The sequence below is a fragment of the Chlorocebus sabaeus genome, chromosome 26 (genome assembly GCF_047675955.1).
Source record: "Chlorocebus sabaeus isolate Y175 chromosome 26, mChlSab1.0.hap1, whole genome shotgun sequence".
NCBI lineage: Eukaryota > Metazoa > Chordata > Mammalia > Primates > Cercopithecidae > Chlorocebus > Chlorocebus sabaeus.
This window is the reverse complement of record NC_132929.1, coordinates 35,986,230-36,004,577: the sequence shown is the minus strand read 5'-3', so window position 1 is coordinate 36,004,577 and position 18,348 is coordinate 35,986,230. Positions and strand designations below refer to the sequence as shown.

The window sequence follows — 18,348 nt, the reverse complement described above, 5'->3', positions numbered from 1 at the left end:
TAGTCCCAGCTACTCAGGAGGCTGAGGCAGGAGAATCCCTTGAACCTGGGAGGCAGAAGTTACGGTGAGCCGAGATCGCACCACTGCACTCCAGCCTGGGTGACAGAGTAAGACTCCATCTCAAAAAAAAAAAAAAGAAAAAAAAGATTCCGTCTCAGGTATTAATGGTATAAAGGCTTCATGTATTTTTTTTTTTTAACAAAACAGGGCAGGTAATTTTACAATATATATAATGCATATTAGTAGACTAACAGAAGCAGTGTTAACTATTCCAAGATACGATTTCTGTTTGTGAAGGAAGAATAACTGCAGCCCTAGGAGAGGGGTCAACATCTTTGACGACTGACTTCAGTGGGTGGCGGGTTTCTCAGGTCCAACCCCGCATCCACTAACTCTGTACCTTCTTAACTCTTTCATTGTCTGGGTTTATGTCTAAGTTTGTTCCAGGTATCCAGAATGCCCACAAGAATACCACAGGTTCTGGGAGAGGAAGGGGATGGCAGATGTTAACCTATTTCTACGGAGACTTACATAGGGCTAATGGAAACGACATCACACTTAGCTATTCCCTTGCTCGTGGGAATACTGGATTTTTTTTTTTTTTTTTTTTTTTGAGACGGAGTCTCGCTGTGTCACCCAGGCTGGAGTGCAGTGGCGCGATCTCGGCTCACTGTAAGCTCCGCCTCCCGGGTTTACGCCATTCTCCTGCCTCAGCCTCCGAGTAGCTGGGACTACAGGCGCCCACCACCACGCCCGGCTAGTTTTTTGTATTTTTTTTTAGTAGAGACGGGGTTTCACCATGTTAGCCAGGATGGTCTCGATCTCCTGACCTCGTGATCCACCCGCTTCGGCCTCCCAAAGTGCTGGGATTACAGGCTTGAGCTACCGCGCCCGGCCAGGGAATACTGGATTTTTAAACTCTTTTTTGCTGTGTAAGTTCATTATTCATGTTATCATTGAATATTCCACTTTAGTTCACTATATTTTTGAACATTTTTACCCTCACCAAATTATTACTTTTAAATAGTATTACATGATTTTGAATATTGAGTATTTCAGGAAGTCTAAAAGCTTGATTGGACTGATAGATATCCACTTCAGCCCGCATATCAGAATGCTCAAATATTTTTACAACCAGAAAATAAATCTGTTTGAGTTCACTGAACAATGTTATCAAATGAGGGCCTCATCAAATCAGTATCCTCTTCTGCTACTATCTTTTCCCCTCTTAAACACCAGCTCTGGCCCAGAAGCACTGCTAGCTCTTCCTCAAAACTCCTCTCAAGTGACCAGAATTTGCCTTCAGCTTTGAGGGAAATACTTAAGCAAAGTGTTTCCAAAACTATCTTCAACATGGTGGCATTAATCAAATACATACCTTCTCTCGTGATCCTTTACCTGTTTTTATACTGGATGGTTTGTTTAAAACTAAACAGTCCCACCTCTCTACATTGTCACTTCCTGCCGATAGAGAATACATTGGTTTACGTTACATTTCCTCTTTCGTGGTTGTGCAATGACTTCAACTAACTATGAACAACTTTAATGCATTGGCAAAGATAGAATGGCTTACTTCCTCTCTCTAATGGTTAACTGTTCCTTGACAGAATTAGTCATTCTCTTATTGTATTGTCCTAGCACTTAGATTTCATATCTGATGCATTTGCCAAATTATCATTACATATTAACTTCCACTAGTCCTTAAGGAGGAGTTCCATGTTTCTTCCTGTTATGTGTGTGCTGTGTAGTCCCGCGTGGCTTGGCATTTAGTGGATACTCAGTGTTTGTTAACGTGAATGAATCTTGAGGGTTCCTTGATTATTATAATCAGGTAGATACTGGTAGCTTTTTCAGATGGTCAAAACCAATTAGTTTTCTTTTTATCTTTTTTTTTTTTTTTCTTAGAGTTAGGGTCTTACTCTGTCCTGGCCTCAAGCAGTTCTCCCACCTTAGCCTTCCAAAGTGTTGGGATGACAGGCCTGAGCCACCACACCCAGCCTGAAACTAGTTTTTTGTCTGCACAATGCATTTTTTTTTTTTTTTACTGATTTCATAGAAAAATATTTATAAAACAATTGATAAACAGCAAAGACCATGTAACTGATAATTACCAGAATAGGGAGTCCTCTTTAAAAATATGTCTGAGTTAGGAGTATTATAAGTTTGCTTTCTTCATTATTTTACAATTCTAACAGTTTTTCCTTAAATTCTTTCCATTTAATATGCAACATAACCAGAATACTAGAAGGGTTCTTTTACCCCACCCTAGTTGCTTTAGCTGATGAATCATAGAAATCAGAGAAGGGGAAGACCAGTGAAGTCATCTGATTCATCTCCAAATCAGGGAGTGGAGCACTGGAATTTGGTGAAGACCAACCTCTCATTTTAAGAGAAAAGAGTTTTCTTTTGGTTTTTTTTTTTTTGTTGTTTGTTTTCCAGCTTGAGCTGATTAGAGCAGCTTACCCATCTGTTTGCCTTTTGCTTCTAACACAATTCTGAGACCCACCCTATTAGAAAGCAATCAGGTCTTCTTACCAACAGCCCCAGGAAAACCAGATGCCAAAGTACTCAGTAGTTGAACTAAAATTATACTACCTGAGTAATAAAGTTGATTTATTAATATCTTAGTGATTGTTTTAACTGAGTCTTACAGAATTTCAGACTGTTTCAGCAGGGTCTTACAAATATAAGAGCTAGCAAGGAACTTACAGATGATCTGGGCCAAAATATTCTGTTCTCCTGATGCTAAGAAACTAAAATTTATGTACGTATGTATTTTTATATTAACTGCCTCAGAAGGCAAAAACTAAAATTTAGATGTGAAAAAAATTGTCATTATGTTGCAGTCAGGAGTATAAACCTGTCCCTTCAGTTTTCTCCCTATCACAATGTCACAGTATCCTCCCTCACAATGTTCTCTTCCACTGTCTTCTTCCTTTCCTCCTCCTTTTCCTTCCTATTCTTCTCTTTTTTGCATTGCTTGAAAAAATGGCAGAGATGATTTAGTATCCATGCCAGCAATTCATTCCAACCTCACCCAATCCCCCAGCATCACGGTCACAGAGGCAGTGGATGCCACCCCAGCCCCAGCTGCAGCCTGTCGCCTCCCTCCTTGCTTCCCTCCTACTTGCATTTGTGTTCTTCCAGGCATAGAGCTTGGCTTCCTCCTCTGTTTAAATTCTGCTCTTGTATTTCAGACTTTTTCACAGATCACAGTGCCGTTAGCTTCTCCCTTGGTATCTAGCTTAGCTCTACTCCAACTTCTGAGCATGTTCTCCCAAAGCATCCCTGTACCAGCTCTGGCCTCTTGGGTTACAAAACTGGGTTCCATTCTGCTTGCTGCTTGCCAACACTCCCCGAAGAGTGCGGAGGAATATTTGCAGCCTATTGCTAGTGATAGCGTAAGCATGTCCCTAGTGTGTATACCCATATTTAGCTACCTAAGTATGTTATCACAGGTTCACTTTATTAGAAAACTAAGTTCCTTTGCAACATACCGATATTTAACAGTTGCCTGTTGTTATAATTATCTTAATGATATTTGACACAGCTTTATTTTACTTTAAAGTGATATTTCCCAATTGCAGCTACATGTTTAAATAATCTAGAAGCTTAATACATGCTGGTGTCCCGCAATCCAAAGAGTCTGAATGAAAGCCACAACTTTATATGCATGTATGCAGTTCCACAGGGATACCCCTCTTAATTTGAACAAAGAAGGAATTCAGAGAAAGAAGGCCAATCATATTTGGTAAAAATGATCTATTGATCTACTTGTAAAGAGGTTTTATTATTAATAGTTTTATTATTCAAAGTACTTCCATTTAGAAATCCTATTGGGCCTTTTCAGTGAACAGATAAATCTTGTCTCTGTTTAGCAATATCCATGTGCATGTATATGATTAATCTGCTTAAATTATTACATTTGCATAGTAAGGATCAGGTTTTTGAGCTAAAAGAGAATTTGATAATTTTTTAGTCAAAGACCCTTATTTTCCAGGTGAGGAACAGGACCAGAGAGCTTAAGTGACATGTCCAAGTACACCCAATTTATATAGGAGCTAGGACCAGAGCTCACGCCTCCTGGGTTCTATGATGATTATCAGAGTATCCAGTAATACAGTCCACTCCAACAACCTCACGTCTCTTAACATGGAGACCATGTTATGAGCCCCACGCTGGGGTTACAAAGATGAACCAGGAGCTCCTAGTTCGATGGTGCAACCTGAAACATAAACAGTCATAGTACCAAGAGATAAAGGATGTAATACAAACAATACAAAGATTATATGAATAAAGAAGTGTGCTCTACCCTTCCCATAAACTTCGTGCTACAAGTTATCTTATTTAGTATATTAATTTGCTCAGCAAGCTTTTTTCTTTACGCATTGTATGAAACATATAAGCATTGGCTCTGCCTAAGTTGTATTCTCATAGATTATAACTAGAAGAAACAAAATCACATGAGATTTTACAATATTGAGTGTTTTCTTTGTCAGCAGAGAGTCTATGATGTCCAGCTTTTCCTCTGTTTATAGATTGTTAAATTATCGTTTTCTTAAATATACATGAAAAATACCATCAAAAAGATTCAAGTTTTCCCCACAGCCTGGCATGGGGTGTCATAATCTTTTTTTTGTTTGTTTTGTTTTTGTTTTGTTGAAATAGAGTCTGGCTCTGTCGCCCAGGCTGGAGTGCAGTGGCCGGATCTCAGCTCACTGCAAGCTCTGCCTCCCGGGTTTACGCCATTCTCCTGCCTCAGCCTCCCGAGTAGCTGGGACTACAGGCGCCCGCCACCTCGCCCGGCTAGTGTTTTTGTATTTTTTTTTTTTGGTAGAGATGGGGTTTCACCGTGTTAGCCAGGATGGTCTTGATCTCCTGACCTCGTGATCCGCCCGTCTCGGCCTCCCAAAGTGCTGGGATTACAGGCTTGAGCCACCGCGCCCGGCCGTGCCATAATCTTAAGTGTAAGAAGGCAGCCCTTCTTTTCACTAGTTATATGTTTTTGTGTTTTTTTTTTTTTTTCAACTTTTTTTAAAACTGTAGAAGGTGTCTGTATTGTTTACAAAAATCAAATAATGCAGACAAGCATATGTAGTAAAGGTGAACACTCTTCTGAACAAATACTTTTCCCAAAGCTAACCAATATCACTGTGGTGTACATACTTCCATATATTTACATATGTGTTTACATGAACCAACCTATGCAGACATATATGAATATACACATAAATGTGTGAATACACATAAATATTAACATAAATAGAATCAATTTAGTCATATTATTCTGTTTGACTTTTTTTGTTTTGACTGTAAGTTTATTTAATGCAAAATAATCCTCTCCAGTTTTACAGAGGTGGCTGACCATGCCCACGACCAAATCTGCCTCTAAAATGGAATTTGGTTGCTTTCTTGTGGGCACCAGCAGGCACAGCAATCCGCCTGCAGGTATCTCTGTCGGCTTCCCCTCTTGTGAGTCTTGCAGGTCGCTCACCCTCCAGACCTTCAGGCTGAAGCCTGCCAGTCTCTGGACGGCTGCGGCGTAGAGTGGCAGGCACAATCTCCGGGGGCAGATGAAGGTAATCACGGAGATAGTGGATATCTACTGGTAAGGTACCAGTAGAAATGTCTCCAGGCAAACTGTTCCTTCACGTAGCCTCGGGACTTGAGAGACTGCATGGCCTTCATGACACGAAGGTTGGGCACATTCTTGTCTGCCAGTTTTGGCTGCTTAGGCATGTGGACATCCTTCTTGGCCACCGTGACTCCCTCCTTAAAAAGGAGTTCATGGGCCGGGCGCGGTGGCTCAAGCCTGTAATCCCAGCACTTTGGGGGGCCGAGACGGGCGGATCACGAGGTCAGGAGATCGAGACCATCCTGGCTAACCCGGTGAAACCCCGTCTCTACTAAAAAATACAAAAAACTAGCCAGGTGAGGCGGCGGGCGCCTGTAGTCCCAGCTACTCGGGAGGCTGAGGCAGGAGAATGGCGTGAACCCGGGAGGCGGAGCTTGCAGTGAGCTGAGATCCGGCCACTGCACTCCAGTCTGGGTGACAGAGTGAGACTCCGTCTCAAAAAAAAAAAAAAAAAAAAAGGAGTTCATGAATGGCAATCCGGTTCTTCTTGGGCATCAATATTTCGGCGACTGTAGGGTCCGGGGCCCGGGCCAGAAAAAAAGGCGACTTTTTTTCTTTTGAGACGGAGTTTTTCGCTCTTGTTGCCCAGGCTGGAGTGCAGTGGTGCAATCTCGGCTCACCGCACCCTCCGCCTCCCGGGTTCAAGCGATTCTCCTGCCTCAGCCTCCCGAGTAGTTAGGACAGTATTTTTCATGAAATAAAATATTTCGAGTGAATGTGAAAACACACAAAAACATAGCTGCATTTTGAATGTTTTTATCTTTATTAAGTGTCTATCGAATGTATTTTGGTGTTTTGAATTTTTTAACTTGGAAGACTGTATGTTGGTTAAAAAAATTCAAAGTTAAAAAAATTCAAAACACCAGAATACATTCGATAAACACTTAATAAAGATAAAAACATTCAAAATGCAGCTATGTTTTTGTGTGTTTTCATATTCACGCAAAATATTTTATTTCATGAAAATACTGTCCTATTTTGAATAGACTCTGTGGCTAAGAAATACATATTGTATTGCAGAATTAGGTTTTTTTTTTTTTCTGTTGATAACAGACACTTAGCAGCTAAATATTTGTATTTTCTACAAAATTAGATGGAAAAATGCTGCTGGAAGAGACAATAGAGGCTGATAGGGTTTGAAATATTCATTCTCTGACATGCCAATGTGTAAATGCAGTAAAATGTGCTGAGTTAAGAATAAGAAACTTACACTTCACATAGCACAAGTATACATATGTAACAAACTTGCATGTTATGCACATGTACCCTAGAACTTAAAGTATAATAAAAAATAAAAATAAAAATAAAAAATAAATAAAAACAGGATGTCCCTAAGTTTTTCAGAAACTTTTATGGATACAATCTTATACTTGTGCTTATGTTCTCTGATAATAATTGTTTTTTTTTTTTTTTTAAAGTCCTCAACGGTAATATTTTGACATTTTGGAATTTCTGATAAATAAATCATAATTTAATGTGGAAAAAGAAAAAAAAAAGAAACTTACACCTTAGGAAGCATCCCAATATTCCAGTGGGTTAATATAGGAATGATCTGGACAGAGTGGGCATCTGTAGCCAAATCCGTTTTCATGATGTTTTATATATCGTATTGTAACTTAGCATTCCAGCAAGACACAGTTTTACACTTACATTCTGCTTGTTCTTTCATGTAGCACTATATTTTGGAAATCCGTTCATGTCAGGACATATTGATCTACTCCATTCCTTTCAGCAGTTTCATTCCACTGAACAGATACTCTAAAATTAATTTAATTTGGCCTCATTGATGGCCACTTAGGGTGTTTCAATCTTAAAATGCTGATATAAATGTCCTTATACACATATTGTTGTGGTCACGTAGAGCTCTCTCTTCAAGATAGCTTTCTTGAACCAACGTCACTGCATCAGAGGGCATGAGTATTTGAAATATTGATAGATATTGACAAACTGCCCTCCCACCAATAATGTACGAAAATTCTCATTTTGCTCATTTTCACCACACTGAATACTATATATTTTAATTTTTGCCAGGTGAGTTTAAGTATGAACAAAGGCAAGGGAATGTGTTTATGGAGAAAAATCTGATGGTAACAGGTACTGGGTAAGAAAATGTCAATGCAAGGCCGGGCGCGGTGGCTCAAGCCTGTAATCCCAGCACTTTGGGAGGCCGAGATGGGCGGATCACGAGGTCAGGAGATCGAGACCATCCTGGCGAACACGGTGAAACCCCGTCTCTACTAAAAAGTACAAAAAAACTAGCTGGGCGAGGTGGCGGGCGCCTGTAGTCCCGGCTACTCGGGAGGCTGAGGCAGGAGAATGGCGTAAACCCGGGAGGCGGAGCTTGCAATGAGCTGAGATCCGGCCACTGCACTCCCGCCTGGGCAACAGAGTGAGATTCCGTCTCAAAAAAAAAAAAAAAAGAAAATGTCAATGCAAAGAGGAAACAACCAAACGCCTGTCCTCAAGAAGCTCTTGCCTAGTTGCTGAGACCAACAAATTAAAAAAATAACAATGGGAGGTGACAACTGCAAGAGGAGAGATTATTTTTAAAATGCCAAGAGAAGTAGCCAAATCCGCCTGAAGGGCTTGGGAAAGCCTTTGCTCTGCAGTAGAAAATAATATTTACTCTGAGGCTTGATGGATGAGGCAAAGTTCACCACTGAGGAAAGCAGGAAAGGGCATTCCAGCAGGAAAACAGGATGGAGGAAGGTACAGAGGCATGAATGAGCCTGGCCTGTCCAGCAGTGGCACATGGAGCGGTGAAGAGTGAAGATGTGGGGGAATGAGGCTGCCCAGGTAGGTCAGAGCCCTGCTGGGAAGTTTCTGGAGAGGGGTCATATAATCAGAATTATGTCTCAGAAAGAGAATTCTGGCTGTCTCACAGAGAATGAACTGAGGCCAAAAGTGTCTGTTACAGCTGAGAAGGAGACATTGAATTCATTGCAGATTTTTCCCTGGAAATGCCTCCAAACAAAATAGACATTGTGGTTTGTCCATACCAAGAGTACTCTGTGTGGTTTGGGTCATGACATGTGAATTCAACAAGGATTTCTTGAGGTCTTACTATGAGTTCAGCAAGGCTAGCTGCTTGCAAAGACTAAAAAAGCCAGTGAAATAACTATGCCTTTTTTCAGCACCTACAATATATCAGACATTCTTTATATATTTTTTAATCTTTTTTTTTTTTGAGATGGAGTCTCCCTCTGTCGCCAGGCTGGAGTGCTGTGGTGTGATCTTGGCTCACTGCAACCTCCGATTCCCTGGTTCAAGCAATTCTCCTGCCTCAGCCTCCTGAATAGCTGGGATTACAGGCAAGCATCACTACACCTGGCTAATTTTTGTATTTTTAGTAGAGACAGAGTTTCACCATATTGGCCAGGATGGTTTCGATCTCCTGATCTCGTGATCCACCCACCTCGGCCTCCCAAAGTGCTGGATTACAGGCGTGAGCCACCGCGCCCGGACTTTAATCTTTACAATAGTCCTCAGTATCACAGATGAGAAAACAGAGGCTTTCAAAGGTTTCACCTGGTCATATATCCTGATATATTTATAATTTGCCATTCATCTGTAAATAAGAGCTTTACACATCCAACCCTATTTTTTTACCCCCCCAGGACAGAGTCTTGCTCTGTCGCCCAGGCTGGAGTGCAATGGTGGTGCGATCTTGACTCGCTGCAACCTCTGCCTCCCGGGTTCAAGAGATTCTCCTACCTCAGCCTCTCAAGTAGCTGGGATTACAAGTGCCCACCACCATGCCTAACTGATTTTTTGTATTTGTAGTGGTTTCACCATGTTTGCCAGGCTGGTCTCGAACTTCTGACCTCAGGTGATCCACCTGCCTCAACCTCCCAAAATTCTGGGATTACAGGCGTGAGCCACCACGCTTGGCCTCTCTTCAGTTATTTCTTTCATAACTTTTCCCCTTCACTTTGCCTGTTCTTTCTTTATAGAATTATTATTTGCTGTTTGCCAGTTACATTTCCCAGATCCTTTTCCTCTTCTGGCCATGTCTTCAAATAGCAATATATGCGTATACTGATTGCATATAACAGGCTCAAGGAAATAATAGCATTATGTTAATGAGTGTCTAAATCATACAATGTAGTGGGCCTGGGGTCATCTTTATCTCACTGAAGGAGCGGTGGTATCTGAGAAATATGATGTAATGGACAAGAGAGTAGATTGAAAGTAGAAAAACATATTCTGGCCTCAGCTCTGTTCCTTACTAGTTTAAGGATTATGGTAGAGTGTCTGCAAAGATGGTTGCCAACAATTCCTTCCACCCACTTACTCACATGTCATTCGCTTTATGAAGAGGTGGAGTCTATTTCACTTTCCCTTGCATCTGGGTTATGTGACTTGCTTTGACCAACTTATGCTGGCGTTCTACTGGAATGCAGTGAAAGTGACACTGTTTTAGTTCTAGGCCTGGCAGCTTCCACTGACTTCTTGAAAACCAGCAACTACCCTACTGGAGAGAGGCCCTTCTCGATCTTGCAGCCTCATTTGGGTCTTCCTAGCTAAGACAGATTAGAGAGGAACTGACCCAGTGAACTCCACCTTTTGCAGAATCATGAACAAATAAATGGTGGTGGTTGTTTTAAACCTCTAAGATTTGGAGGTGGTCTATTTCATACTAATAGGTGAATGAAACATAAACTGGTACCTGGATGTGGAGTGTTGCTGTAATAAAACCCTAAAGTATGTGACACTGACTTTACTGCCAGCTGGTAACTAGAGAGATGACTGTGAGTGGAAGTTGGTAGAGCAGCGAGGAAATTGCTATGGAGGACTGGAGAAGAGGCAAACTATATCACGTAGTGGCAGGATGTTTGACACTGCTGTTGCCTGTGGTGACATGAATGATAGAATATGAAGCCGGGTGCGGTGGTGCACGCCTATAATCCCAGCACTTTGGGAAGCCGAGGCGGGTGGATCACCTGAGTTCAGGAGTTTGAGACCAGCCTGACTAACATGGTGAAACCCCGTGTCTACTAAATACACACAAAAAAATAGCCGGGTGTGGTGACGCAGGCCTGTAATCCAAGCTACTTGGGAGGCTGAGACAGGAGAATCCTTTGTACCTGGGAGGCAGAGGTTGCAGTGAGCCGAGATTGCGCCACTGCATTCTAGCCTGGGCAACAAGAGTGAAACTCTATCTCAAAAAAAAACAAAAAAACAAAAAAACAAAAAAAAAACAACAACAACAAAGAAAAGAAAAGAAGATAGAATATGTGCCATTGAACTTGTGGATCTAGCCAAGGAGATTTTCAGGTAAAATGCTGAAAGTGCCAATGGGTTTTATTGCCAAAGAGCAAGATCTGTTTGGTTTTCAAGTAGAATTCTAGCCAGTAAAATGTTTGCAAAGTAAGAAATGGTATCTGGAGAAAGACCAAATCAAGATGTGGCTATAAAAACTACTTTTTTTTTTTTTTTTTTTGAGACGGAGTCTCGCTCTGTTGCCAGGCTGGAATGCAGTGGTGTAATCCCGGCTCACTGCAACTTCCGCCTCCCAGGTTCACGCGATTCTCCTGCCTCAGCCTCCTGAGTAGCTGAGATCACAGGCATGCGCTACCATGCCGGGCTAATTTTTGTATTTTTAGTAGAGACGGAGTTTCACCATGTTGGCCAGGATGGTCTCGATCTCTTGACTTTGTGAACCATCTGCCTTGGCCTCCCAAAGTGCTGGGATTACAGGTGTGAGCCACCATGCCCGGCAACAACTTCTTTTTAAAGACTCCAAGAAAGATTTAATGTGGTGCTTCGAAGACCATCTCAGGGCTTTTAAGAATCTTAAGCGCATTGTCCCACTGCAGCCTGACATGTAAAGTAGAGAGAGATCTATTTAAAAAAAAAAAAAATGAATGTGAATCTTGGAACATGGAATTAAACCTCAGCAAGATTTACATAAAGTTTTTGAGAAAAATGTATATAAATTTTGGAGCATGGTGTGAACTTTAATAAGATATAGAAAATCCACATGGTTTTTAAGATACTTGTATTAATGAAAGAACTGCCAGCTTAAACCAGAAAAAGTGCAAAATGAGAAGAGGTTTCTAGACCTTTCAGTTTCTCCTGGCATGAATGAAGCAGACTGAGAGAGCTGCTCAGCTACAAATATGGGCCATTCTTAAGAAAAGGAAATACATCTCAAAGGAAGGAGCCTAGATGTCAGAGGGCAAAACCAAAAACTTGTGTAAGGCAATGGATTAAAATGAGGATCAGCAGACTGCAGCCCATAGGGCAAATCCAGCCTATTGCTTGTTTTTGCACAGCCTGTGAGCCAAGAGGCCTGGCAGCTTCAGCTTTTGCTTCTAGAAGCCTGGCTGCCATGACTACCATGGTGGAGAAAAAGAGGAGAACCTGGAGGATGTAAGACCAAGGAAGAGAAAGGCCCAGCCTTGTCTTTGTCATTCTAGCAATCCCAGCTCAGTCGCCAGACAAAGGAAGCTGCTTTCAATCTTCCAACCCCATCTAAACTACCCAACCCAACATGCTGTGGAGGCACACCAAGCTGTCCCCACTGGGTACTGCTTAAATTTCAGAATCACAGCAAGTAAATGGTTATGTTTAACCACTAAGTTTATGAGGATAATTTGTTATACTGCAAAAGTAACTGACATGAGGGCCTTGGGTGCATTATTTAATCCCTGGACTGGGCAGGAGATTTTATTTGGACTCCAATTTCTTCATATATAAAAATCAAGAGCCGGATATAGTAATTCGCGCCTGTAATCCCAGAACTTTGGGAGGCTAAAGTAGGCAGATCACTTGAGCCCAGGAGTTCGGGACCAGCCTGAGCAGCATAGGAAGACCCTGTTGTCTCTACAAATAATAGAAAAATTAGCCAGGCTTGGTGGTGCGGGCCTGCGGTCCCAGCTACTTAAGAGGCTGAGGGGAGAGGATTTCTTGAGCCTCCATAGTCAAGGCTGCAGTGAGCCCTAATCACACCATGCATTCTAGCCTGGGTAACAGAGTGAGACCTCAAGTAAAAGATACAATAATAATAATAGTGAAAATCAAGGATAGGGCAATTTAATCTCTAGGGTCCCTCCCTTTTTTAACATTTTATTATTCAGTGAATAATTGTATTCTATCATTCTGTCACATTTAGTGAGTGCCTATCATTGCTAGCTAGGTGCTAGTAGAGGTGTTGAGTACAGCAGATAAAGTGCAAACAAAACAAAGTTAAGCACTTAAGAGAACAATATGGACAACAGCAGGCAATCTGAGGGCTGATGTAAACATTCTCCTCAACTGGGGGGAAAATAGTCTTCTGACTAATACTCAAAAGATCTTTTATACTGGAAGAACTGGCCTCACATTCCTCAGAAATAGCAAACTATGACTTCTAATAGCTTCATTTTTATGGTAACATCAGTGCACATTTCTTTAGCATGAAGCAAAGCCTGGTGATTGTACAAATCTATGGAAGTTCGGATTTGCTGCACGCCCAACATGAGCACAAAATTCTTTTGGCCATTTGATGTCTTTTATAGATTCCATATGATTTGAATTAAATTTTATCTTCTGTAAAAGGCCTATCACAGCACAGTTAGGAATAAGAGACTGTGGAACCTACCTTGAGATATACAGAAGGGAGGCTGAATCGTGCCCAGTATTACTGTCTGCCTGTGTAGCCCTAACCTTCCAAAATGTTCACACCACGTAGGTAGACAAACACTGCTTCTGACTTTGAAGCTTTCAGGCTACATTGAAGGGCTAAAATGTAAATCAGCAATTGTACCCAAAGTGTTGCTTTATTTTCTATTTGGCCCTGTGGTAGGGCCCATTGTGTATAATTCCTCGTGAAAGCATCGCCTATAATTCCTCATGAAAGCGAAAGCATCGCGTATAATTCCTCGTGAAAGCGCTGGGTAACAAGAGAGCTCTGGGTGGGTTAAGAGACCCCACTTGTGGCTGACTTTGCCTGTCTCACTCTATGACAGTGAGCAGAGCACTGAATATCTGTTGGCCTTGCTATCATTCTCTGATTCCCAGGAGTGAATTGACGCTCAACTGGAAAGTAAAAATGGATGTTAAGATAAATGGGAGATTAAAACACAGAATCATCAAAACCAGGAAAAAGAGCTGCAGGAAGTGAGTGTGCAAGGAGGGGTTTAAAAGACCAGCGAGAGGTCCTCGGGATTCTCAGCATTGCTTTCCTGTTAGTTTGAGGTTCGAATACAGTATTTGCGTCGTCTCACATACAACAAATAGGTGTTTGCCTGCACGTTGCCAACGTGACTCTTGGAAGAAAAGCGAGAAACTGCAAAACCGAGCAAAGGAGTTGGCTAAACGGCTGCAAGAAACACACACACACACACACACACACACTTGGAAGAAAAGCGAGAAACAGACTCTTGGAAGAAAAACGAGAAACAGCAAAACCGAGCAAGGGAGTTGGCTAAACGGCTGTAAGAAACACACACACACACACACACACACACGGAAGAAAAGCGAGAAACAGCAAAACCGAGCAAGGGAGTTGGCTAAACGGCGGCAAGAAACACACACACACACACTCTCTCTCTCTCTCTCCCCCTCTCTCTCTCTCTCTCTCTCTCTCCCTCTCTCTCTCTCTCTCTGTCTCATAAGAAAAGCGAGAAACAGCAAAACGGAGCAAGGGAGTTGGCTAAATGGCTGCAAGAAACACACCACCCCCCCACACCCATCCACCCACCCACCCCAGCAGTCACGAAAGAAAGACGAAAGTTCTTTGTTGAAACTCCGGGTTCAAAGCTATGGGCCCCACCCGGCTCAGGACCGCCTGCCACGAGGCCGCGCAGAGATGCCCCAGGCGCGGAGAGAAGCAGAGCACAGCTGTGCTAGAGACAGGGGCGGCTCCCTGGGCGGGACTGAGGTGGGATCCTGGTTCCTGACTTTGGCCTCCCAGCCCGGGCTTGGGGCTTCCCGGCGCTGGGAGGCCGGGGCGGGCCAGGCTTTGCAGCACAGGGCGAATCTCCCTCCCTCCCCGCGCGCCCCCCGGGAACTGGCGGCCAGAGGTTAAGCTGACATGTTTGAAGACGGTAATGGGGCGCTGGATGCCAACAGTCCCAGCTCAGGGGAGTCCAGATTTATGTTTCTTGGAACAATTCTTTCCTCCACTGCATTAACGCCAGAAAAAAAAAGTCACTTAGGCAAGTTCAGAGTCTACTACTGAAGTCTTGTTAATTTATTAACCCAAGCCGAGGCTGAGAGCTCGACGTGGCACTTAAGAAGTAAAATGAGGAAAGGAGGAAGAAACGGGGCCCCTGTGGGCCTCGGGGCAGCCTCGGCCGGGCTTTCTGGGAGGGCAGGGCCAGGGGCGCGGGGGCCGCTCCCACGTGGCGCGGCTCGGGAGCGTTCCAGGGCGCGGTCCCTGCAGGCCGGCGGACCGGGGTGAGTCACCCCTGACTCCGGGTGGGAGCGGGCCGTATAAGGGGGAGGCGGGGCGGGGCGGGGCGGGCCTCGCCTCGCCGAGGGAGGATATGGCGAGTATAAAAGCCCCACCCAGGCCAGCCGGCACTGCTAGGCATCTGGGGACGCTCTCAGCTCTCGGCGCACGGCCCAGGTAAGCGGGGCGCGCCCTACCCGCCCGCTACAGGCCGCTAGCTAGCGGGGTGCGGAGACGCTGGGAAGAAGGGTACCGCCTGGCAGGGAGACTCCGGCGACTGGCCCCGGAGGCCGTCGGGGGCAGGGGACTGAAGGGACGGCTCACACTGGAGAGTCTTTTGGGGAAGGGGCTCAGGGACAAGGTGTTTAGGGCAGGCATGAGGGGCCGCCGGGGCTCGGGTCGGGAGGGTCCAGGGTAGGGTGGGGGGTCGGGCTTCCCCAAGAAGTCCTTGCAGGAGCGGGGCGAGGCGGCGCGGGGAGGGGGGCGGAGGGAGGCCCCGCATTCCAGACGCGCCAGGCGCCGCCGAGGCAGGGCGTGGCCGCCCAGGAAGCTGTGGGTCCCCGGCGCAGCAGTAGCAGTGGGCTTTCCACCGCCCCCTAGGAAGTGCCCCCATCTGCTCTAAGTTACTGTACTCGAAACAAACGCGCGCTTGTGGAGTTGAACCGACCAGCAGGAGGGAAGATGAGAGGGGAGAATGTGAGTAGGCACCCCCAGCTTCCCCCCCAATAAAAGAAAACATAAAAACGTCAGTTATTCCCCTTGGTCTGGGTTATCTTGTAGCATAGCAACTTCGGATTTCACTCTACTTGGAGAGTTGCCCGCTTGTTTGAACACATTGGCATCAGGAAGGTAGTGTCCCCCATGATTCTGTGGGGAGGGTTGTCCTGTTACTCGCCATGATGTGACAGTGAGTCAGGAACTGAGGGTACAGAGAAGGGCGTGGCGCCCCGGGGCCGCTCCCTCCTGGCCGCTCAGTGCAGCTGGCCCCAGGGCTGGTGTGGAGGGCTTGGGTTCCATCAGCTGCCTGTTGAGACGAAGGAGGGGAACACCAGTTTCCTTATCTGGGAAAGTGGCTTAAGGATACCTGTTCTTACCACCACCCAAAAAGGGTTATTGGAGATTCCAAAAAACACCGTCATTCGATAATAAATGTGTAAAGTACACAAAAAACGCAAAGTGCTGTGCAAATGCAAAGTGTCATTTTTGTAGTCAGATTGCCATTTTAAAGCTGTGGGTGTCTGTGTGTGTGAAAGAGGAGTGGCCTCATGGGTGCACACTGGGCCATTACCAAGAGCCTTAAGCTGTTGCTGTGCAAGGGCCTGGGCCCCAGACTGTACTGATGGATTCTGTTCACATGCGTGTGCTACTGTCCCTGTCTGGAACTTGGTGACTTGGAATGCAGAATGCACTTTCCCACTGAACCAGTGTTGCAGAAGGTGCTGACATTCTCAGGCTAGCCCTGAAAAACCTATTTAACATGCACTGCCTAACTATGGGGTTGGTGGTGGGGAGGTGGAGGGTAGTGAGGGGCAATATGTGTGTGTGTAGGAAGACTAAATCACTGAAATATTTTTCTGAAACTTTTTTTAGCTTTAAGGTTGACACTGAGTAAATTATTTTAATTGGAAAATTATGTCTTTGCCCCTGTTCCACCTTCCTTTTTTCCACCTTCCACCTCCTTAGAGACGCTCTTCTGTGAGGTATTACAACAGCCATCCAGGCCGGTCCAGTTACGCTGCATTCCTTCCTCCTTCCCATTTCAGCAGACCTGCATCCAGCTAGAGGCTGGCAGATTGAGTCAATATTCATTAAGTTAGAAATGGTTGGTGGTCCTAACAACCTCCGCAACCCAGAGGAGTCCTGTTATTTAAAAAACAACAGGCCAGGGCGCAGTGGCTCACTCCTTAATTCCAGCACTTTGGGAGACCGAAGCGGGCGGATTACAAGGTCAGGAGATCGAGACCATCCTGGCTAACACGATGAAACCCCGTCTCTATTAAAAACACAAAAAATTAGCTGGGCGTGGCGGCGTGCGCCTCTAGTCCCAGCTGTTGGGGAGGCTGAGGCAGGCGAATGGCATGAACCTAGGAGATGGAGCTTGCAGTGAGCCGAGACTGCACCACTGCACTCCAGCGATGCGGGGCGTGGTCATGGGCCTGTAGTCCCAGCTGCTCAAGCTAGAGGATCTCTTGAGTCCAAGGCCAATGTGAACAACATAGCAAGACCCAGTCTCAAAAAATAAATACATAAAATAATTTTTAAAAATACCTTGTTCACCTAAACAGATCTATAATTATAGAACTCAAAGTGGTAATATTCAGGCAGTATGAAGGAAGATTTTTGGTAAGACTGGGGCAGCAGAGGTGCCCTTGATGGGCAAGGGCCAAGAGTGTTAACACAGTCCTGCTTAGTAATTTCTTCCCTTCTTCCAAGTCTGTTGATTATCTAAAGGTCAAGGGTTTCTCCAAGTGTCCATTGCATCTGCAGTGGAAGTGTCTATGTGCATTTTTACAATCAGAGGTTTGTGATTTGGAGACCGTCTAGATTTTGTCATTTCCTGCAGTGCCAAGTAGCCTGCCTGTGGTAAATGCCCAGGAAATATTGCTGACTCACTGACTTTGATTAGGAGCTCAGTCTTGCACTGGAGTCTCAGTATTTAACATCTTGTGTCTTTGAGCTATTAAACTGTGGTATCGATTGACATTAGGCTTGCAGTCATGGCCGTTAGTTTCCTGGCTAATTTCTGATTTAAGCAGTTTTCCTGGCAAAGTAGATGTGCTTCTATAATTGCTATTGATTTTGAGGGCCGTAGGCTCTCACCATTGGGCCTAGAATCTGGCACTAATGCATTGTTTGGAGCCTTTGTTCTCTCTGTGCTTGTGCAGAGCCTGGAGCCTGCGGAGACATTTTTCATTAAGGGAGAGTGGGATTGTCACAAAAGGAGTCTCAGGCCCTAGTGGGCTGCTTTAAACAACCATTTATTCCACAAAATGTTAATCACCTCCTGTGTTCCACTCATAGTTATGGGCACTAGGGATACAGCAGTGAACGAAACAGACTCCCCGCTGACAGCCCCCAAAATCCCTGCTCTTTAGACCTTAAATCTGGCGGAGAAAGAAGAGACACAACAATTCCAAAAAGTGAATTTTTGGATTTTAAACTTTATATTTTCCCAAATTAATGCTAGTTTCTGAACTTGGCAGGGGTTCATTTCCCTTTTAATCCAGACCTAAACTTCATATTTTGCCTACCTCGGGGAAGCTTTGCTTAAAGTTATGGTGTCTTAAGCTGCCTTCCAGATTCAGTTGTGAGAATTAAATAGAAATGGAATGTT

The 18,348-nt window shown here is 44.3% G+C and overlaps 1 protein-coding gene and 1 pseudogene across 1 annotated transcript in view; one reads left to right on the top strand and one right to left on the bottom strand.

Annotated features, from left to right (window-relative positions):
• Nucleotides 1–5,348: 5,348 nt before the first annotated feature.
• On the bottom strand, nucleotides 5,349–7,304 carry LOC140710400 (small ribosomal subunit protein eS10-like; annotated as a pseudogene).
• A 7,778-nt stretch (nucleotides 7,305–15,082) lies between these two features.
• Nucleotides 15,083–18,348, top strand: part of ANXA2 (annexin A2) — a 47,678-nt gene continuing 44,412 nt past the window's right edge. The window contains exon 1 of the mRNA XM_008016395.3: nucleotides 15,083–15,191. The gene's annotated coding sequence lies outside the window, so the exon portion shown is untranslated. The remainder of the gene's footprint in view (nucleotides 15,192–18,348) is intronic.